The 23,211-nt window shown below is 48.6% G+C and overlaps 1 protein-coding gene across 2 annotated transcripts in view; it reads right to left on the bottom strand.

The window, feature by feature from the left end:
* The window catches only part of CSMD2 (CUB and Sushi multiple domains 2), a 647,961-nt gene that overhangs the window by 447,675 nt on the left and 177,075 nt on the right, over window positions 1-23,211 (bottom strand). The gene's annotated exons all lie outside the window — the stretch shown is intronic.

Below are 23,211 nucleotides of genomic sequence, written 5' to 3'. Positions count from 1 at the left end.
GGAGACAGAAGGGGCAGCTGAGAGAGTCTCTCTGGACCCACAGTGACTGAAGACCGACAGCACCATGACCATCAGGACCTGAAAGGTTCCCAGATCTGGATTCCCTGCAGTAGAGACACCGACCAGAACCCTGATCCTGCCAATAAGCAATTCTTTTATCAATAGACCTTCCAGATCTCCTGCCATGTGCCTGTACTAGACCCATTAACTCAAGTCACTGTGTGTGTGTGTGTGTGTGTGTGTGTGTGTTGGTGCTGCTGCTAGGTGACTGCAGATGCCACCCTGAAAAAATAATCAAACAGCTCTTTAAGGGATGCTTCATGCAGGGTTTCCATGGCAACGCTTTATGAAACAGCAAGGCGAACTTTGGTAGGCTCGCCCCCACCCCCACGCCTTTCCCTGACTGCCACAGGGATCCTCGTTCCATGAGGCTGTGTTTTTCCAAAGCACTGGGTCCTCTTGGCTGTGGGACCTTGACTTGATTACTTACCCCCTCTCTGCCTCACTTTCCTCACTTGTAAATGAGGACAATGATAGTATCTATCACATAGGATTGTTCTGAGAATGAAATGAGTTTGTAAGTGTAAAGCACCTCTTCCATGGTTAGTGTGATAAGCAGAATTCTGAAATGCCCCTCAGCATCCCACCCCTTGGTCCCATCTCCACAATCCCCTCCCTTTGGGTGTGAATAGGACCCATAGAGATGATGGGCTGTCACACCCATGACTAGGTAAAGTTATATGGCAAAGGTGAAGGGATTTTTTTTTTTGCAGACATAACTGAGGTCCCTGATGAGTTGACTTTGAGTTAATCCAAAAAGAAATTCTCCTGGGTGAGCCTGGTCAAATCAGGTAAGCCCTGAGGGTTTGGAGGTTAGAGACTTGAAGCAGTAGAGACTTTTCTGCTGACCTTGAAGAAGGAAGCCATCCTGATTTTACAGCTGTAAGGAAACCATTCTGCCACCAATCATGTGAACCTGAGAGAGGCCCTCAGGTCTCTGATAAAACCTCAGCCTTAGCTGCCCCTGGATGACAGCTTTGTGAGACCCTTAGGAGAGAACTTAGCTCAGCCATGCCTGGACTTCTGACCCATGGAAACTGTGCAGTAGTAAATGTGGTTTAAGCTGCTATGTGTGTGGTGATTTTTTTATGCAGCAGAAAGAAAGCTGAAACAGTTAGTGTTTAAGAGATGTTCATGCTTGTGGATATGATACCCCTCTGCCCACACAAGGCCCTCGCCATGCTGTGTTGTAGCTGCCTATTTATCTCGACTCCCTGCTGACCTGTGACCTTCCCACACAGGTGCCCAGTAAAGGTGAGCCCCTGCTCAATTTTCCAGATCAGATAACATGTGCTTCCCTCATGGTCACAATGAGATGATGTCTGGAAATAGCGACCTGCTGATCTAGGTGGAGAGGAAAAGCGCCTGCTCTGAACACTATGGATGCTTCTCTTTGTTTATTCTGAGCCTAGATAAAAAATGCCACAGAGAAGGCGTGTGGTGACACGTGTGTCACCGCTGGCTTAATTGCCAATGTGAGAAAACACAAAAGCCTGAAACTCTGCAAAGGCAGGGATCGTGTATGCCTCATCCTTATCAATTGCCCAGCACAGTGCCAGACACACACAGATATTTAAGTCAGAAACGAGTTTTTGCCTTCCATTTCCATTCAATGTAGAATAAAACCCAAAGTCTTCCCCGTGACCTCAGAGGTGGGCCTGCGTGTTCTCGCCCCAGCAGCCTCTCTGTCCTCAGGCCCTACCTCTAGGTGACCAATTTAGTCCCAGTTTGCCTGGGACATATCCAGGTTTAGTACTGAAAGTCCCGTGTCCCGGAAAATCCTCTGTCAAAGCAAAGCAGCACAGTTGCTCACCCTGCCCCCTCTCCCTCCTGCTGCCCTTGACTCCTTCCATAGGGGCCTTCAGGTGGCTCCTCACACCTGCCAAACTCAAAGCCCTTTGCGGTGTTTGCAAAAACTCCTGGCTTCACATCTTTCAGGTCTCTTTTCAAGGGTCAGCTCCTCCAGGAAGCCCTCCCAGACTGCCCTGTCCCATGTAATGCAGCTCACCACTCTCTTTCCCTGACGCTGCTTTTGTTCTGCATGCCATTTATCCCAATCTGAAATTATTTTTTGATTGGCTTGCCCCCTGGCTGTCTCCACACCAGAAGTCAACCTCTACAAGGGCAGCGGCTTTGTTGCATTCCTGCTGGATCCTAGCAGCGTGGGCATAGGTCAAATGAATGAATGAATAAAGCTTTGTCTGGCAACTTGACTTTCGGCCCCTTTCCAAATCCTGATCCCCACGTGACAGAAGCCCTCTGGGTCTCAGGGGGTCACAATGGTCCACAGTGAGGACCCTACCCTGCTCCTGCTCCCAGCCCACTCTTACCATCCCTGGTGTCTCCAGGGCTGTGCTGACTGTCATCTTCCAACTCAAGCTGGCCTCTTGCCCCACCCTATATTCTTCCTCAGGTGGACCTCCTGGGAATCCCCAGAGGCACACCCCCCTGGGATGGGTCTCGGCCTCAGACCACCTCCTCTGTGCTGGAAACTGTCTTTCATTTGTCAGAGGTTTGAGCAATCTCACATCTGCTGTGCCTCTGGCATACCTCACTCAATTATTCAACACACAAAATCCACGGGAGGTAGATTCGCTCACACAGACATTATCAGACCACTGACTTGGAACCCTGATGCTCTCTGGAAGCAGTTTCTTCCTAATTATTCAATAATTTATTTTATAACTCTGTGGAGCAGTCTGGGCCAGCCATCGGGGACAGGGACATTGATCAGACATAGGTCCTGCCTTCAAGGGGCTCATGGTGTTGTGGGGGAGACAGATGTGTAGCCAAACAATTACAGAGAGATAAGGGGGTGCTGCAGTGGAAGCCTGTGCCAGGCACCATGGAAGCCCAGGGGCATCGCACGCATTTCCCATGGAAACAGAGACTCTCATTTGCCAACCTTTCTGAGCTCAGGAATCAGACGCCTCCTCTCCCAGCTAACAGGATCTCTCTGGGGGATGAGAGTTTTGCATTTCAGTCTCAGTACTTAGCAGAAGTCTATGTATGAGATGTCTTTAGAAAGCGCCCACTGACTAGGGACTTATCTGGTTTGAGGGCGACTCTGGAATTAGTGAGTTATTGGGAGGCAGTAATTCAGGAAGCATGTCCATGGCAGGTGGGGTCTGAAGTGGGCCACATCTCCCATCCTTTTCCTGATCCCTGTGTGGGCACAGACAACCCCAGGCCACAATTTCTGACTCCATCTCCTACCCTTCTCTATTGTTTCCGGTTTACTGGGCCTTATATGAAATCCAGGCCATCAATGCGCTACAGCGCATCAGCCCCCTCCCCTGCCAATCCCCTACTCGCCAGCTGTAATCACACTTTCCAAGGAGGAGCACCCACAACTCACGGCTTGGCAGCCTCCCTGCCTGGTCTCACCATTGCCCCAGAGCCCCCTGCAGGTGCATCAGCGGGTGTCGAAGGCTTTGCAGCTGATGTCACTGGGCATCCTAACAAGGGCCTGTGCTTCCCCCAGTTCAAGACCAGCCTGATCCCAAACCCCACCTCTTTCTCACAGCCTGCCTCTGCCTCTAAAATCCCATTAGGCATGTGTAAGACTGAGGAGCTGTGCTCACTGGGACAGGAGTCTTCTGGCCTTGCATGCCCTGTCCTGCTTGGAAGGCAAAGGACGCCAGTGTCTCAGTGACATCTGGGAGGGAGTGGCAATGTCATGGTGTGGTTCCAAGCACGGTTCTGGAATCAGATAGGCCTGGGCATCTACCTTAGCTGTGTGACTGTGAGAACTACACTGTACCTATCTGATCTTCAGGGGCCTCATCAGTGAGATGAGAGTGAGATGGTTTGAATGCGAGCCTAGTGAGAGGTGTTTGGGTCATGGGAGTGGATCGCTCATGAAGGCTTTGGTGCTGTCCTGGCAGTAATGAGTGAGTTCTCACTCCATGAGTTCACATAGTTGATCGTTTAAAGGAGCCTGAAATCCCCTCCTTTTCTCTCTTTCTCCCTCTCTTGCCATGGGACACGCTGGCTTCCCTTCACCTTCCCCCATGACTGTAAGCTTCCTGAGGCCTCACCGGAAGCAGATGCTGGCACTATGCTTCATGTACAGCCTGCAGAACCATGAATCAAATCAACCTCTTTTCCTTATAAATTGCCCAGCCTCACATATTCCTTTATAGCAACACAAATGGAAGAATACAGGGAGTTATTAAGACTCAGGGATGTTCAGAAGATTAAATGAGATAGATCATGTGAAAAACACATGTCACAGACACTGGCACCTAGTAAGGACTCAATAAATGGTACACTAGCTGTTTGGGATGGATGGAGTGGAAAACATTCCAGCAAATTCATGCGGTCTGGGCAAGAGAGAGGATGCTCAGGCTCCTTTGCTCAGGACTCATACTGCAGGGCCAGCAGCCTCACTCACAGTTGACATCTTCCTTGCATGCTTCCCTCCCTCTGTTCAGGCTTCATCCACTTTTAATGATGAGGAGCAGGTCTGCCTGAAAGCGGTCCCTGGGGAGGGGGAGTGAGTTCTATACGTGGGCAGTGTTGCTACTTAGGGGGCTTGCTCTTACCCAAAAGAGTTTGGGGTTTAGGGGGCCACAGAAAGACTTCATTTGAGTAAAGCATGTGCAGCATCTGTGCAAACACACATGCTCTGTGGAATCCAGCCACTTTCAAGCAAGGTCAGCCCAGGTTCTCATAGGGGATTTGAAGCAGGATTCACTTGACAAACATCTGATTTACAAGGAACCTTGAGGGAAAAAATTTATTACTGCTTCTCTACTCCAATGCCCCAACAGCTTCCCCTCTTACTCAGAGGAAATGCCAGGTCCTTCCAGTGGCCTGCAGGGCCCCAGGTGAGTTGCTTCTTCTCTGCCTTCCTCTCTACTCCCTCCCTTGCTCCAGCCTCTGGACCTTTGTACTTGCAGCTCCCTCTGCCTGGAATAATCTTCCTCCCCCAAAATCAGCAAGATTCACTCCCTCATTTCCTTCAGGTGTTTCCGCAAATGTCTGCTGCTCGGTGAGATCCTCTTTAAAATTGCATCCAGACCCATCTCTCCCCACCTCTATTCCCTGCTTCCTTTTTATTCATAGCATCTAACATATCATGCAGAACCTGTAACCACACTGTTTATTTTCTCTGGAATGCAAACTCATGAAGGAAGAGATTTCTGTTTCCTTCATTCTTGTCCTTAGAGCTTAGAGCAATGTCTGGTATGTAGTTGGCCCTCAGTAAATATCTGTGAATGAATGAATAAGGGAAAGGAAGAATGAAGAGCAGGTGTCACCTGCCTGAGAGTGCAGATCTTGCTGTCAAAAGATTGAGAGTCTAAAGCCTGTCTTCCTCACCCGGATCCAACAACAGTGTCTTAAATGCAACCCCAGCCACACCATTCTCCTCTCAAAGCCCCTTATGGGGCCCCTCACCTAACCTGAATACCTACCCCTGGCTTATGCAACAGTCTCCTCACTGCATCTGCTCTTCTGCACCTTGACAGCCCATTGGAATCTCTGAGGAACTTTAAAATACAGATGTCTGGGTTCTACTCCCAAAGATTCCGATTTATTTGGTCTTGGATGAGGTCTCAGCATGGGCTCTCTTACAGCCTTGTTGAGGTTATAATTGGCATATATTTAAAGTGTACACACTTTATTTTAACAACAAATATTTAAAATGTACACTTTGTTACATTTTAAAGTATGCATACTCCTCTTAAACCATCACCACAATCAGGATAATGAAGGTATCAATCATTCCCGAGATTTTCCTCTGGACCCACCCCCTGCAGTCCCTTTCTCCTCTCCTCTCTATCCTCTCTCCCCAGGCAACAACTGATCTGCTTTCCCTCACTCTCAACTAGTTTAAAATGTCCAGAATTTCATATAAATGTAATCATACAGGACTCATTTTGGTCTGACTTCTTTCACTCAGGATAGTTCACTTGATATCCATCCATGCTGTTGCTTGTATCAGTTCCTTCTTGTTTATTGCTGCATAGTATTCCACTGAAGGGATATACTACTATTTATTTATTCATTCATCTGTTGATGGACATTTGCATTATTTCTAGTTTTCTGTTCTTACAAATAAAACCGCTATAAACATTTGGGTACAAGTCTTTGTGTGGACATATGTGTTAATTTTCCTTGCGGTAAAGCCTGGAAGTAGAATGGCTGTGTCAGATGACAGATGTGTCTTTAACTTTTCAAGAAATTGCCAAGCTGCCAAGGTGTTTGTCCAAAGTGGTTGTGCCATTTTGTCTTCTCACCTACAGTGTACGAGAGTCTCCCTGAGGGTGCAGATTTTTAAAAGATCCTTGGGTGGTTCTAATGTGGGGTTGGGGATTAGAACAACTGCTCTAAACAGTAAGATCTTTGAGATTGAAGTGGTGCCATGGAGTGGTGGAGAGAAGGCTCTGCAGCAAGACTGTCCGGTTTCAAATCCTGGCTCTACCACTTCCCAGATGTGGGACTTACCCTCTCTATGTCTCAATGTGTTCAGCTATAACACGGAGTTGATAATAACAGTGCCTGCCTCACAGGGCTATTGTGAAGAAAGAAGTACACAGAATGTACTTAAACCAGTGCCTGGCACATGATCAGCATCTCATCCATATCTGTAATTCTCTTTGAATCTCTGCACTCCTAGTCCCCAGTAAAATGTGCTTGGCACATGTTAGGCTCTTTGGAGGTAATTGCTGGATGAATGAAGAAATAAGCAACTGAAATAGGACAAGGGCAGAGGTTCTAGAAGCCTTAAGTTTTGTATATTCCAGGTTTCTGGCTTGTTTTGAGATAATTTTAGGACTCATCCTCCCACTCCCACCAAGACTTCTGCTTTTTTGTTTTTATTTCTGAGGATGGGGACCCCAAGCCTCTTCTCTCCTTCTGATCTGTCCAGGCAGATGGATGCACAACCCCTCCCATCATATGAAAGCCCCTGCTCCCAGACCCCAGAAGCGAGGCCTTCCTGGCCCTAGATGGTTGAGGGGTAGGGCGCTGCAGCACTGGGAGTTCAGGTTTCAGCACCAGATATATCTGGCTTTATATCCTGGCTCTCCCCTTAACTATCAGCTGAGTGACTGGGGACACATCACTGGACCTGTCTGTGCTCTGTGTCCTCGTTTATAAAATGGTAGTGCTCACAACACCTCTCTAGCAAGACTGTGGAGGATCAGATGAGAACCTGCATTTAGCACTGTGACAAGTAGCACATGGAAAGCACTCAGGAAACTCAGGAATTTACTATTCTTCTTCACACCTCAAAGGTGCAGAGGCAGAGGGCTGCTTGGCCCAGGCACCTGGACTGACTCTGTCCTTCTAGGTTGCCTCAAATCATCAAGCTTCCCCTTGGTAAACCTTATGGAGCTTGAATCAAAGTCACCCAGGATGGGGTTAGAATTCTTCTCTCCATTCATCCTCTTCCCCTCGACCGTGGAGTGAAGAAGGCCCTCCTGCTTCCCACTTTCCACAGAGGGCCTCTTGGGTGAAGGCCTGATAAAGAGCTTATGGTGATGTGTCTTCCCTGATTTGCAGGGCCTCATCATTCTTGTCATTCCTAGCTTTATAATTTCACTGTCTGGCTCTGAAATTATGCAAGAGAACAAATGCATGCCACACTTAGTGCCATAAACACACAATCTCCAGGTTCTTGTTGAAGAGTCCTCTTGGGTGCTGGTGACCCTCTCCATACTTTCAAGTTGCTCCAGCCAAGACCACGGGGTAAGTGTGATGGTGAAGGATGCCCTTGTGCCTCGGCTTGATGCTGGGTGCTATCAGGAAGTGCTCCATAACTGGGGTCCTTGCCTTCTGGGATTCTCATCTAATGCTACATTGATATTAGACATCTAGGCACAACAACCCTCTAAAAATACTTCCTGTCTACCAGTTTATTAAATACAGGTAAGAATGGCTACCTAATTTTCAGGGCACAGTGCTGGATAAAAATGCAGGGCCTCTTGTTCAAAAAATGGTTCAGGATTTCAAGATGGTCATAGCAGAGCATAATGCCATGGATAGGTTCCTCGGTGGCCTGTGTGACCTCACTGTTTGTGAACCCATGAAGCTGGCCCTGAATGCGGATAGCCACATTAGAAGCACATCCTTTCCATAAGCCATATGACTGGCAACAGAATGAATGAGCAGGCAAAGAGTCCCTTCTCAGGGAATCACAGTCTAATGCAGGATGCAGAGAGGGGAAAAACCAGCAGTAAGCACAGCACAGGGAATAAGTCCAGTGGCCAAGGAACGAGGTGGAATGGCATGAGCTTAGTGGAAGTAGCTCACCTGCTCTGGGGAGACAAGGGAGAGGTCAGAGATCACTTTCCGTAAGAAATGATGCAAGACCCAAATCTTACAGGACAGGAAACCTACATGGCTCCCTGAACTTCCAGGGAGTTTCCTAATCCAAGGAGTCCAGCCTTGAGCCTCTGGTCTTGACTCCAGATTCTGCCAGCCCACCAGCAGTGAGGCCTTCTTGACTGCAATTCTAGACCAACCTTGATCTCACCTGCCCATCCCTAGAAGCAACCATGGAAATTTTCTGCCCTGATGGTTGCAAATCCTTGAAGGCCTGGTCTACATAAAGTAGATCTTTGATCCAGGACGTAATTCCCAATTATGCTGAGGCTTAAATGGGAATCACATGAGCCAGGAAGCTGGCATGTGAGGGAGACACTCAGCTAGTGAAGAAACCTTGTTGACCTCTCAGGATCTTGGGTTCTAGGGGGTTTGTTGTTGGGGCTTACGTGGCAACTCCTGTAAAGTGATAAGAATCTTCATTTTATTGTGAAAAATCATTTCCCAAAATAGAGCCAACTGCCCAGGTGGTGATGAAACTGAAAAGTAAGCGAGGGAGTCTAAGGAAGTAATGGTTTTTAGCAAGAAAATAGAAGCTGCGGGTGAATTAAGGAGTGGATGTTGAGTTTGATGGTGGCTCTGATTTGCGAGTGTTTGAAAACAAGAAAAAGATGATTTATGAAATCATTTCAGCAAGTGCTTCAGCCAGGGCAAAAATTGCTTATTGAGTGGGAATGAATACTTTTGTGACAGCTAAAAAGGCAGTTGAGAATGTTGTGAGTATATGCCCAGGAAACCCATGACTCTCTGTGGAAATGCGCTTAGACAACAGCTGGGAGCCACGTCAACATTTCCATAAAGCACCAGGTGGTGGAGGCAGTCTTGTGGCTGCTGAGCTGACCTTTAAGTACGAGAAAAGGTTTAAACATTTCGCAAACATTTTCCCTTGCCACGGGAGAAGTTAATAGGGGCGTGGCATTATTATTCATCACGATTCTATTTCATCTTAGAAGCTTTAGTTAAACTCCATGTGAATGTGTTGGTCATAATGATGTGGGGCGAGGTAGAGGAGAGTATATTTTAGTGGAGAATTGATTTTAATATTTTATAAATGGCTTTGATCTCATATTTATGGAATCATTAAAGGTCTGAAGAGGTCACCAAAACATTTTTTCTTAAGTACACACTTCACAGACTGTTTTTTTTAAAAGGAGGGGGGGCTAGTCTATAAAGATATTTGAGGATCTGGGAATGTCAGGTTCTCAGGATATGCCTGGCTTGAATTTCAAGGCTCTACACACACAGGTAGACATCCACACCCCAGCGTGAACAAATGCATGTATACTCCTGTTTAATCGCCCAGCACACCTGCACCCACAAGTGAACCCAGGCACAAGTGTGCACACCCTCTTTCCCTACACCATAAAGGTATCTCTATTGATTTCTTTCTCTCCGTAGTGATCCACTTCCCCTTCTGCACTCCCCACATCAAATCCCAGCCAAATGTCCATGATGGTCACCCAACAGGTGTTCTAGAGGTATCATGAAAAACAATACATTAACTCTTTGTAACCAGGAAGTCAGGGCTTCCATCTGGGAGGGAATGCCTCATGGGGCCTTCCCGATGAGAGTAGGGCCAATAGGTTTGGGGTGCCCCAGTGTCAATGCCTCACTCGGGGCAATGGGTCTCTGAGAAGAGCCCAGATCACATTCTTTGCTTCAGTTTTATTTGCACTTTCTGACCTCCAGTCTGTGAAGAAGAACCTCCACGGGGCAGGATAAACCTTGAGATGAAGGAAGGAGGGCTTGTCTGAAGAGCCCCATCCTCTAGGGTAACAGAGAGTCAGAAGGATGCCATGTCTTCCTTACATGGTTTTCTGCAAGGTGGTCAGAAACCACAGATGAGATCCCATCACTGCAGGAGTATTCTTAGATGCTAAAGCATGGAAGCTGCCCATCTCTGCGACTATTTTCAACCCCTGGCTAACTATCACAAGCAAGGAAAATTTGATGGGTCATGGTCTTAGTGTGTCTATGTTGAGCTGACCCTAGATGCTTTCCAGCTACTAATTTAAAGGTCTTTGCTAAACTTTCCCCGATGCTGACATAAAAAATAAGAGCAGATGTAAGTGAGAGAGAGGTTGGGTTCTCTCTTTATTCTATGACCAGCAAAATATAGAGTAGGAGGAGAACTAGCTGGGGAACTGGGAGACTTGGATTCAAGGTCCAGACCCACGACCTGACAGCAAGGCCACGTGACAGCCTGAGCTTCAGCTTTCTCACTTCTAAACTCCTGCTGCGACTGCTGCTGGTATGCAGACCCAATGGGTCAGTAGACACAAAAGCATTCAGCAGCCTATAAATTCCAGTGCATGGGTGAGGGGTTATTTATTGCCTAGCAGTGGGCCTGGCACTTCTTCCTACTCCAACATAATTGAAAATTCCCTTTATGCGCATTGAGAGAAGTCCTTATCTCCCATCCATCCACGAGAGAGAGGACACTTCTGGCTTCTTTCTCTCCTCCCTGTCCCTGCCCTGATTTGTTCCTCAAGAAAAGAGTAGTAACTGGTTATCAAGAACCTGCTATCTATCAAGTGCTTCTTATTAGGAACAGGGTCACTACAGCAACAGTAAAAGGGGCTGACTCTTGCATTTTGTTCTGACTGAATCTGCCTTCTAGGGGTGGCCCACCTTTTCCCTGTGTGGCCAGCTGGCTCAATCTGGTCAGCCTTGCGCCATGAGCCTAGTGGTCTCCTCTTTGGGAGGAAGATGAGAAGCCCCACCCATTTTCCAGCCTGGCCCTGTCATAGTCCCACACTTCGGGGAGCCTGTCTAGAAATGAATCAAGCTGGTTCTTTGAGTCATGTTAGGTGAGTTATCTTTGCATCTCATGCTTCCTTAACTTAGAACTCACATGGGAGCTGGGGTGAGTCTTAAGCCCGCTAACCTCTTGCTGTCCATCTTTAGAGTGTTTTACAAATTCCAGGTGGCAGATGGCCCCCAAGGTGACTCCCAACAATCCTCTAGCATCTGGTATTCATGCCTTCATGTATTCCCATCCCCTTTGGTATGAGTGAGGCCTGTGATTTGCCTCTTGCCAACAGAACATGAAAAAGGGGATGGGATGTCACCCCCATGATTATGCTACATTGTGTAAGACTCTGTCTTAGCAGATTAGAGATAAGATCTGCTTGCAGGCTTGATGAAGGAAGGGTCCATGTTGGAGATGCCATATGGCAAGGAATTGAAGTTGGCCTCTGGGATGAAAGGGCTGCCTCTAGAACCTCAGAGTGGCCTCCACCTGACATCCACCTGTCAGACACCTGAATGAGCTTGGAATTGAACTCCTCCTCTAGAAGAAAATGCAGCCCCACCATCACTTGACAGCAGCCTTTGGAAACCCTGCACTGAGGACCCACAAGGCCATACCCAGAATCCTGACCCAGAGAAACTGAGAAAGTACATGTGTTATTTTAGCCTACTGAGTTGGTGACAATTTTATAATTGTGATTAACTATAACTGTGATCGTTGGTAATTTTGATAATTTATCGGGAACAATAGGAAACTCATACACCCAGCTTGTTCTGGGACTTTACCACCTTGATGCTACTTTTTCAGGCCTCTGCTAGCCTTCAACCTTGTCAGTCACATGTCCCCCTTGGCATGTTCTGGATACATCCTGTCTGTTCTCTAGCTCCCAGGAGTAGGTCCTGTAAGTCACTCCCAGCGTTGTTCACTTAGAGGTGATCATTGAAACGGTGGGAGTCAGTGAGATCATAGGAGAAAGAACATGGTCAGAGAAGAACAAAACAAGGACCAAATCCTGGGGAATGGCCACACTGTTCAAGGCAGCTGCTCTGAATTGAAATGTGCTTTAAGCATAACATACACAACCAATTTCAAAGACAGTGTGAAAGGAACAATGTAAAATATTGCATTTTACATTGGTTACATTTTTAAATAGTAATATATTGAACAGATGGGGTTAAAGTATACTACTGGATTTGATTCACCTGTTTCTTTTTCAGTCTTTTAACATGGCTACTAGAAATTTAAAATTATACGCATGGCTCACATTTGAGGTTTAGATCACATTTCTACTAGACAGTGCGATGGATGGATGGATAGATAGACAGATAGATAGATATAGAGATTTTGAAATTATTTATTGAGTAGTTACAGATGCCATGCACTATGCTAAGTGATTTATAATACTATCTCATTGGACCCTACCTGCAGCCTTGTGAATTAGGTATTATTATTTCCATTTTACACATGTGAAAGTTAAGGTTTTGAGAGTTAAGTGACTTTCCTGAGATCACACTAAGAATTAATGAAAAGGCAGAAATTCAGTCAGTCCCATCTGACTGCAAAGACTGTGCTCTTAGCCACTGTGCTGGCTGGCTCCTTAGATGAATGAATGAATGAGTGAGTGAGTGTGTATGCTTCAGATTGTAAGTGGCTTTCCTCAGATCACACTAAGAATCCATGAAAAGGCAGAAATTCAGCCGGGCGTGGTGGCTCACGCCTGTAATCCCAGCACTTTGGGAGGCCAGGCGGGCGGATCACCTGAGGTCAGGAGTTCGAGATCAGCCTCAACATGGAGAAACCCCATCTCTACTAAAAAAAGATTCAACCGGGCGTGGTGGTGCCTGCCTGTAATCCCAGCTACTCGGGAGGCTGAGGCAGGACAATTGCTTGAACCTGGGAGGCGGAGGTTGCAGTAAGCCGAGATCACGCCATTGCACTCCAGCCTGGGCAACAAGAGCAAAACTCCATCTCAAAAAAAAAAAAAAAAGAAAAGAAAAGGCAGAAATTCAAAGGCAGTCCCATCTGACTCCAAAGCCACTGTGCTGGCTGGCTCCTTAGATGAATGAACGAATGAATGAGTGAGTGAGTGTGTATGCTTCAGATGGTGAAGAAAGGTGGAACAGTTTCAGCTCTTACACACCAGACCTCTAGGCAATAGCAGGCCCCATGTGGTGATGGTGCCCAAGACGCAATCCCCTCCCTCTTTTTCTCCCTCCCTCAGGAATCCCTGTGTCCGCAATCGCTAATCCCACCCTCATTCCAGATCTTGCCCATTTTCTCTGCTCCCGTAAAGTGAGGCCAGCTTGTGGGATCTCAAAGTGACATCCAATGGCACCCAAGCCTGAGCTCAGGCCTGGGCACCCAGGAGCAGATGATACTACAGGTGCTCTCCTGGCACATTCCTGCCCCCCGCCCTTCCTGGCAGGAAAGATCAGATGCCCACTCAACAGGGCAGCTCTCCTTCCCAGCCCGGGCCTTCCCCAGAAGGGAGATGGCTTCCTCTGAGGCTCATCCCCAGCCTTCAGGGCCTACCTGAGTCCAGGTGTGTGCAGGGACAGGGCTGGACCCCTGGGGAGGGGCCCCTATGTCCATATGTGTCCACTTGCTCCCTCCTGCTTCCCTGAGCCTCAGAGCAGGCAGGTGATTTTCCAGGTCACTTAACTGGTAAGTGGCAAACTCTGGATTTGAATCCAATTCTGTGTAACCCCTGAATGTGTGCTCTGTTTACCGTAACCCATGCTGCCTCTCTCCTCAACCAACCATCTGCATTGTTGCTTAATTCCCTCTGCCTCAGTTTCCTCATCAGTAAAATCAGGATGATAACAATCAGGTTGCTGGGAGGATTAATTGGGGTAATGCATATAAAGAGCTTAGCACAGTGCCTGGCACAACATAAACACTCAGCAAATGAGAGCAATGATCATTACTAGAACCATTATCATTATCATTATGGCAGCCCTTGCGGTGTCTGCTGGGACTGGTGGGAAGTCACTAGCAGTTAACAGGATCTCCTTCAACGCTTCTGGCACGGCCAAGGACACCTTCCCAGAGAGCAGGACTCACCATTAACATGCTGCAGATGAACACCAGCCTTTGTCCTCCCTTGAGGCCCCACCTGGGCCACATTAGCTGTGACCTCTAGACTCCCTGAGGCCGGCAAAAGTGTCTCATGTGCATGGGTGAGCCAGTGTGGCGGCTTCATGGAAATGCATGCCCGCGACCAATCTTCCTCCGGCCTTATGGTGGGGCAGCCATTGGGTCCAGCCCTGACACTGCTCACAGGCTGGGAGATCTGCAGGGCCTCGGGAAACATCATGCCTGGCTCAGGTCTTTCCCCTGAACCTGGTTGCTTCAGCTTTTGTGCAAAGCCAGGCACATTCCAATGTCTTTTCTGTGCTGTGCGTGGGTGAGAGCAGAGCCAGCAGCTTCCGAGCAGCTCTTGGAGTCACATCCTCGTGAAAGGACAGAGCTGGGTTTTCCCCATGGAGCCCAGTGGCAAGCAGCTGATTACTTCTTTGCCTTCTCTGCAAGCTTGGGAGGGTCATGTGGGATTGGTTCAAGTGCCTTCGGCAGGTTGGGAGGGTGCCTGTTTTGGGAGGTGGGTGAGAGGGGGTGCCTCCAAGGAACCCAAATTCTACCTGACTTCACCCTCCCAGCTTGGTTCCTCAGAGTGCCCTGGGAGCCATGGAGAGTTGATGAGATCTATTCCTGTAAGTCTTCCAAAGAGGCAAAGGAGAATTTGGGTGGTTAGAGAGAGGCAGCACAACTGACTAAATCACAGCTCGATACTTCTTCCAGCCCAGGAGACAAATACTTATAATATTGATATTTCCATCACTGGTACTCCCTAGGGAAGCTAGTCCTCAAAGGACTGTTGTGTAGGAGGTGAAAACATTGCTAACATTCACGACAGCCACCCCTTAAGGATGTCCCAGGCTGGGGCAGGGACCGCGGGAGTGGGTGGTGGGCGACTGCAGAAACGGATTCCCTGGGGACTTCTGGACAGCAGAGGGGGCAGTGGGATGAACAGGGCTTGAGAGAACAGAAAAAAGAAAAAGGGGAATGTGGCCCAGCCCTTGCTGTCCTCGAGGCTAAGCCAGGTCCCTGTGATACTTTGACAGCACAGTGCTGCTTTGTGGCTAGTGCCATTAGAGTTCATAGTAATTCATTTATTTGATGATTAATTGATTCATAGTTTTAGATTCAACCACACTGTGGCAGGCTTAATAATACTCCTCACCCCCACCCAAAGATGTCCATGCCCTGATTTCCAGAACATGGAAATATGCTGCCTTACATGGCAAAAGAGACTACAGACGTCATTAAGTTAAGGATGAGATGGGGAGGTCATCCTGGATTATCCTGATGTATCCAATGTAATCACAAGTATCCTTATAAGAGGGGGGCAGGAGGATTGGAGTCAGTAATAGGAGCTGTGACCGTGGAAGTAGGAGATCAGAGTGATGGGAGGACGGGGCCATAAGCCAAGCAGGTGGCTTCTCCGAAGCTGGGAAAAGGAAGGAAACATATACTCCCCTAGAGCCTCCAGAAGGAATCGGCCCTGCCAACACCTTGACTGTAGCTCAGTGAGTCTGATTGTGGACTTCTGGCCTCCGGAACTGTAATAGAATAAATCTGTGCTGTCTTAAACCATCACGCTTGTAGAGATTTGTTACAAAGGCCATAGGAAACCAACACACAGACCACGACCTGCACGAGCGCAAGTGACTCATCTACTGATGTTTCTCCAAGACTCTGCACAGGACCCAAAGCAGCAGGATGAGCCTCACAGCTAAAAGACTATGAGTCTCCATTCAGGCTTCTCCCTTGCAGACTGAGAGACAGCTGAGGTTCAGAGAGGGTAAGCCATCCATCCAAGGTTGCCCAGTTGCAAGTAGGCCTCAGCCTCTGACCCCAAGACTCAGCTCCCAGCCACCCCTCCAGACCCAGGCCCTGTCTTTCTTTAACCCTCTCCTCAACCAGATCCCAGGCCTAGCCGTGCCAGAATCCAGCCCTGCTAGGATCCTCCCCTGCCCACACTATCTGCCTTAGGATGTGCTGGGCAATAGGCCCAGCATGCTGGCATGTCCCCAAGCTGTGTTGACAGCAGGAAGAACACTCAATGCCAGTAAGCAGACTCGGAGGAGGCAGTACAGACAGCTGAGAGGGGACACTGCTACCCACTGGGGAGGCCAAGGGGCTTCCTGCACAAGAGATGGGGTCTGAAATGGAATGGGAGAAGGGTCAGCATAGAAGGTAAAGCTGGGTTTCATTATTCACTCATTCATTCAGGTATTCATTGACCCCATGAATTGCCCCAGGCTTTGCAGACCCTGAGGGGGTCCTGGGTTGAATCAGAAAAGCTTCCTGCCCCAGGGGCCTCCCAGGTCAGGGTACAAGGTAGCTGGGTGTGATAACTGCATTGAGAAGGTGAAGTGCACCTGGTGAGATGATTCTTCTCTTCTCTTTCTTGCCTGCCTGTTAGTGCAGGAAAATGCACTTGAGGGTAGAAGGAGCCTAACAGGAATGGCCATGCACCCTGCCCTTTAGCACGTAAGAGCTGGCTGGGGAGACAGGACTCCTACACGAGAAGGAAGAGCCCCCAGGGTGCCTGAGCAGGGACAGGCTCTCTAGGCAGATGCACTCAGGAGAAGGTGCCTTCTAGTTTGGGGAATGGGGAGTGACCAGGGCAGAGCTCAGGTAAAAGCCTCAGTCTTTATAGGAAAGACGTCAACACACTGAGAGGGGTAGAAAGAGTCAACGGATGAATCAGAATAATGGGCTGCTGCAGTTTGAGCAGAACTGCCCTCTGCTCAGCCACATGGATGTGCTGGCCACTTCCCTTCTTCTGCTGCAGCCCCTGCAAGGAGTCTGCAGAGCTGACAGCCCTGAGCAATGGCTTGGATGCTGTAAACACACATCATTCATTTGCCTACCTTAAGGGCAGCTTGTAAGTCTTTCTTTGTGTGTGTTTTCATCAAGAAGTAATCTTTACAACCACGAAAAATGTCCAATAACATTTCTCTCCCTTGGCAAACATCCCCGGTATATCAAAGGCTCAAATACACAATGCAGCGGCTCACAGGGACAGGTGTTGGCGATAGCTTTATAGCAGCCTGAAGAACTGTCTGTTGGTCACATGGGCTCACACAAATCTCACACGGTTCCAGAAGCTGATAACCCAGCAGCATACAGAGGAGATTCCTCCCACTGCGTGCTCATTCTGCCTTTCTTCTGGAAATGCTCCTCTGAGCCAGGCATGGGGCCAAGCACTAGGGACACAGACATGAGCCAGTCAGGCTGTCTGTCCCCAAGGAGCAAGTTTTACTGAATGCTGTGTTAAGTGCTTTATATATTGCAAAAGTCCCAGAAGGTACTCCAACAATCCCCATTTTACAGATGAGGAAACAAACAGAGACCTAGAGAAATTTAAGTAACTTGCTTGATGTCCCGGGGCTAGTCAGTGGCAGAGGTGCTTTGCTTGCATGGAACTGTGAGTGTCCCAAAGTCAGAGGCTGAGAGTTACTCATCTCAGCACAGGGCTCGACACAAAGCACACCGCAGGAGAATACTGGCAAGTGTTTGAGCATGAGCTTGAAAGTCAGATAAGGCCCATCTCAGGATCCAATTCCTACATTGCACATTAAAGCCTCCAAGTCCCACAGAATGGAAGGAGTATCTCCAAGGAATGACCTTCTTAGGACTGGAGCTTCCTGGCACCTTCTACAAGAGCAAACTCAGATGACTGCACACTTTTCATCTTTGAGTGTCCCTAATAAGGCAAATGAAGAGGGTACTCTATGGACGGAACAGCCACCCTGAGTCAGCCATGATGCCAGATGCTTAATGCCTCCACCCAGTTCACCTCACAACACTCTGAAGCCAGGCACTTTCCACTGCACAAAGCTCTGCTCAGACTGCCCCTGGCTGGGCAAGCTCCCACCCTTTCCTTCGGGAGGCTGGTCCCAGGCTAGGTGTAGGAAGGAAGGCTGGGAAGAATCACTGTGTCACTCTCCAGGGTACATGCCCAGCACCAGAGGGCCTGGCTTCTGAGGGCATCCAGCCTACACTCAGACCTCCCTCTGCAAGGTGCAGTGGATCCAGGGGTACCCCTCACTTAGACTGGAGTCCACTTACTGTAGTCACAAGGGCTCCTGACAGTTTTAGAGTCATGTATTTATTTTCTGTCTCCTGGGTTAGAGTACAAACAGACTTTGTCTTGTTCACTGCTATATCCCCAGTGCCTGGAACAGTATCAGGGACATAATACATGGTATTATTTAACTAAATGAATAGATCCCTTTTAGAAGACATTCAGTAGATCCACAGATCCTCCCTCTCCCAAGTGTATACACACACACACACACACACAAACACACACACACACGAGTGCATAAATTTCCCAAGTCCACCGATTAGGGAATCTCACACAAAGTCTGGCCATCCACCCAGATTCCTTCTGTAATAAGATTCCTGACAGCCAAAACCTGGTTTATTCCAAGCAGAGATGACGCTACACAGGTGCCATCGAAAGGAACCACCAGCGGGGAGGGGAGGGCCTCCCCTCTGTAGCAGGTGAAGGGCATCTGGAAGCTGGTGCAGCCTGGTTGGACTCCACTGACGCTCCAGTGGCCTCTGCGGATGCTCTCTGTGTGCATGGCTGTGGGCCTGCTTTGGGGATGTCGAACTGAATCTGAGCTCTGCTTCCCTCTTGATAGGGAGAAACCCAGCAGGTGGAACCAGTGTATTCCTCGCTCCCTCCACCATTGCCTCTAAGCATGGCTAATGAATATATTTGACCTCACATGCTCACCCCAGCAGCTCCACAAACGTCACTCAAGATCCCTCCTGACATCCAAATGCAGGGGGCACCGCATTTTAAGTTAAAAGTTATATCCTCACATATTTCATTTCTCTATTCTCAACAGCAACTTGCTGATCATTCCCAACCCTTTGATGCTGAGCCAAGGGACCCGGGTTGCTGTCTCACCTGAGTAGAATGTGCTGGTTTGACTTTCAGAGCTAGCTCAGGATGTGGATGGCTGCAGGTTTCCATTGCCACGGTGAGACACAGAAGGGGAGCTCATCTGTCTTGCCCAAGGGCTGTGACCAGGGCCAGAGTCATGCACAGGATCAGGGGCAGCAGATGATTGAGGACTTGGTAAAATGGGTTTAAACAAAGGCTGATGGATCCAAAAGGGGGTGGTCGGGGATAACGAAACAAAATCTCAGAACCCACCTGGGGATTCCCAGCCTAGGGTGTAACTTTAGCCCTGGGGATCTGGCCTCTGGCTTCATTTCTCCGCTGGCTCCAACCCACCATTACAGCACTATCTCAGCAGGATGTGGGATGCCCTCTCTGCCTTCCTAGAGCACCATCTGACCCAGGGAGGTTCACGGAATCTACTCCAGCTCAGAGCAGGGCTGTGGATCAGGAATCCCTGACCCAAGGCAGAAGAAATGGAGGCAACATCACCAGGGCATGATGCGAGTGGTCCAGGAGTCTCCTTATTCCAAATCTTTCCCACTGTCCCCTCAAAATGCCTGAGGTTCCACCATTAGGGAACCACTCTTTTGATGAGGCCTCTGGCTCTGCCACAATGTGACACTGGGCAACTTTGAACTGCTCTGACCCTCATTTATAAGGTGGGACACTAATACATTCCTCTTTGGGCTGTTTGAAAAGTTAAATGAAGGAATCCATATAGAGTTCCCAGCATCGTTCTTGGCATATGAAAGGTGTTTGACTGGTATTGGTTCTTTACCCCTTCCCTTTAGGTTCTTCAAGTGTCGTGGAGTTCAGAGCTTTTCCAGAAAAGAAGTGGCAGTTTATGGGATATGGGGGAGGGTGTAGGGGAAACAGAGGACAGAAATTAATTCACAGCACAGGCTGTTATTCAAGCAAAGAGGCAGAGAGGGACAAAAGTAGGTAAGAAAGTTCAAGTTAGGAGGAGAGGGGTAGGAAGTTAGCAAGAAAGGATGGAGGGAAACAATTCCACCTACTCTGAGCCAGATCCTGTCCAGGGTGCTGGAGGTAAACAGCTGGCTGGGAATGACTACCTTCCCATAGAACTCCCAGCCTGGCAGTAGGGCTGGATGGGGAGTGGGCAGATGGGCAAACAGGCCCAGTGAATGTTGGTAGTGAGGGAGGTGAGTGGGCAAGAATAGGACCCTGTGGGAACAGGAGATTCAACCACATGAATGTTCAGATACCCTCCCTATTACCCAGCAAACTCTCCTCGGTCCATCCCTCCATCAGGGCAGAACAGGACCCTGTGGGAGCAGGAGATTCAACCCCATCAATGTTTAGACACCCTCCCTATTACCCAACAAATCTCTGTCCATCCTTCCATCAGGGCACTCTCTCTTAGGTCTCACCTGCTCAAAGCCCTCAGTGGTGCTCTGTTGCCTGCAGCCTAGATTCCAAGCAACTTCCAGGGACCCTCAGGACACCCCATGACCAATCCCCTGCCAACCACTCACTGCACCTCCCCATCCTTTGCTGCAGCAGAAGCACTGAGCTGTGCTCTTGCCAGCTCAGTGCTCCTGCTGCTGCCTCTGCCTGAGATGTCCTTCCCCGACCCAACCCTTCCACATGCTGACCCTGTGGAATAAGAGACCAAGAAACAGAATCTACAGTGGTGGGACTGGAAGCCTCAACTCAGATGTCCCCTCTCCCCAGCCTTCCTCTCGGGCCATTTGTTTTTTGGTCAGGACATAAAAGGATATAAACATTAAATTAGAAAAAAATCGCAACAGCTTCTATAAACTACTGAAAGAGGCAACAGAAGCGGGCAGGGGTCCCGGTAGGGGCTGACAAGATTCACAATGTGGGAAGGGCAGGTGTGAGGTGGAGCATCACCTCTAAGGAGGACTAAGGCTTGCTGAGAGCTCATCTGGGCCAGCCCCGTCTAAAAACTTTAAGTGTGTTGTTTATCCTTGCAGCAACTCAGCAAGGTGGAGACTTTATTATTCCCATTACATGGATGAGGAACTTGAGGAAGAAAAAGGTTAAGCAATTTTCCCAAGGTCATGCAGGTACTGGGGAAGGAGATGAGATTACAACACAGGAAGTCTGACTCCAGAGCCTGTACTCTTGGCCCCATCACATTGAGCATCTCATTATGTCTGGTGCTTCAAATTTTGTCTTTGAGAAGCAGCTGGGTGTAATGGGACAATATTCTATTATTCAACATACAAGTCGTTATTTCATTCATTCCCAACTTATTATTTAGCACCGTGTTCCAGGCTCTGTGAATCTCTGGGGATTCGGTGCTGAGCATGACACATCACAGAGGGCAGACAGGTAGACCCGCAACCCACTCCAGGGCGAGAACGATCATGATGAGCTGTATAGACAGCCGTGGGAACTCTGAGAGGAGGCTTTTCAGCCAGACCTACAGGGTCAGTGTCAGGAAGGGCTTCCCGGGCAGAGTGAGGTCTAAGTTTGACACCTGAAGGATACGCAAGAGTTAATCCAGAGAAGAGAGGGAAGAGTGCTCTAGGTGGAGAGAACAGCAGATGCAAAGGCCAGGAGAGGACACCGTACCTAAGAACCCTAGAAACTCAGAGTGGCTGGGATGATGCAAGGATGCTTATGAGCCACCTAGCCCTGGCAAAGACCCTTCTGTCTCTCCTGATCCCGCTGCATCTTCATCATCCTCATTGTTTCCAGGAATGAGAGCTAACATTTATTGCATGTCTATGATATTCCAGGCATCATACTAAGCTCTTTGCAAAATTATCTCATTAAATCCTCTTAACAACCCTCAGAAGTGAGTACTATTGCCACCTCATTTTACAGAAGAGGAAACTGACGCACAGAGAGTTAAGTAACTTGCCCAAAGCCACATCACATAGTCAATAAGAATCAGAGTCAGGATCAACCACAGCCATCTCCACCCTCCCATCATTGCAGGTACATATACCTTTCTGGAAGCTCCTGGACTTGAAATCCACGTTTCTGTTGCTTTGTGTGCCCATCTGACATGCTCCTGTCTCACCTGCTGGTTTACTTTGCCCTTCTCTGTCTTTCTGAGGTTCTCCTTGCCCACCCCATGCCAGATCCCCTGCCAGTGAGATGCCCAGGGTGGCTGTGCCCAGTAGGACCTGGCCCCGTCACAGCTGCCCAGGTTCCCTTCCTCGTTGTGTCTGAAGCAGGGTGGAGTAGGGGTGGTTGTCAGTGCAGAGAGCCAGACAAGCCTATTTTGTGTTTTCCTAGCAGGTTTCCTGTGGCATCTTTGAATTAATGGGACAGAGATAAAGGAGGCATTTCGGCTACCATCCAAAGCGTCATCAACCTGCTGAGAAATAGCCCTGCCCCTTCCTCCTACTGTGGGTACCAGTATCCAAGGGCACTACAGGCTCAGTGCTTCCCAAGCCTCTTTTCCAGACTGGCTGGCAGAGCGACTGTGAATGCCAATCCATTTGAGAAATGGACTGGTAACAAGAGACCCTTTCTGGCTTTGTGCAGAGTTCTTAGCCCACAGAGCCTAAATCACTACAAGAAAGGAAAGAGAAGGGAGACAGCAGCCATTTTGTTGCCTTCACGGGAAAAGCTTGTGTGTGTTTTATGTGTGTGTGTACTTTTGTGAGCCTGTGTGTCTGGTGGTGAGTGTGACTGGATGTCTCAGACTATGATGCAGGGGTTAAGAGCAGGGACCCCAGAGCCCAGCTGCCTGGGTCCAAAGCCCAGCTCTGACTTACTAGCTTTGTGACCTTGGGCAAGTTCTTTAACCTCTCTGAGCTTCAGTTTAGAGCAATGCCAGGCATCTAGCCAGTGCTTTATAAAGATTGACTATTGTCATTTTTGGGGGTTTTAGTGGGTTTCTGTGTCTGTGTGAGTCTGGGTTCTGTGCCCGCTTTAGAGATCTGTGAGATTCTTGTAGGCAACTTGGTAGATAGAACAAGTGTCCTGGAACCAGGGGAGAGCCTTCACTGTGGACCCTTTCCTGGCCAAGGCAGTGGGCACCAGTGGCCAGAACCCTCGACTCTTATCTGGGGCTGGGACTCTGGAACCTGGCCAGTTACAAAATAAAGATATAAGGAACCTCCTGAGAAGTTTC

The sequence above is a fragment of the Gorilla gorilla genome, chromosome 1 (genome assembly GCF_029281585.2).
Source record: "Gorilla gorilla gorilla isolate KB3781 chromosome 1, NHGRI_mGorGor1-v2.1_pri, whole genome shotgun sequence".
NCBI lineage: Eukaryota > Metazoa > Chordata > Mammalia > Primates > Hominidae > Gorilla > Gorilla gorilla.
This window is presented reverse-complemented; position numbering and strand designations above follow the sequence as displayed.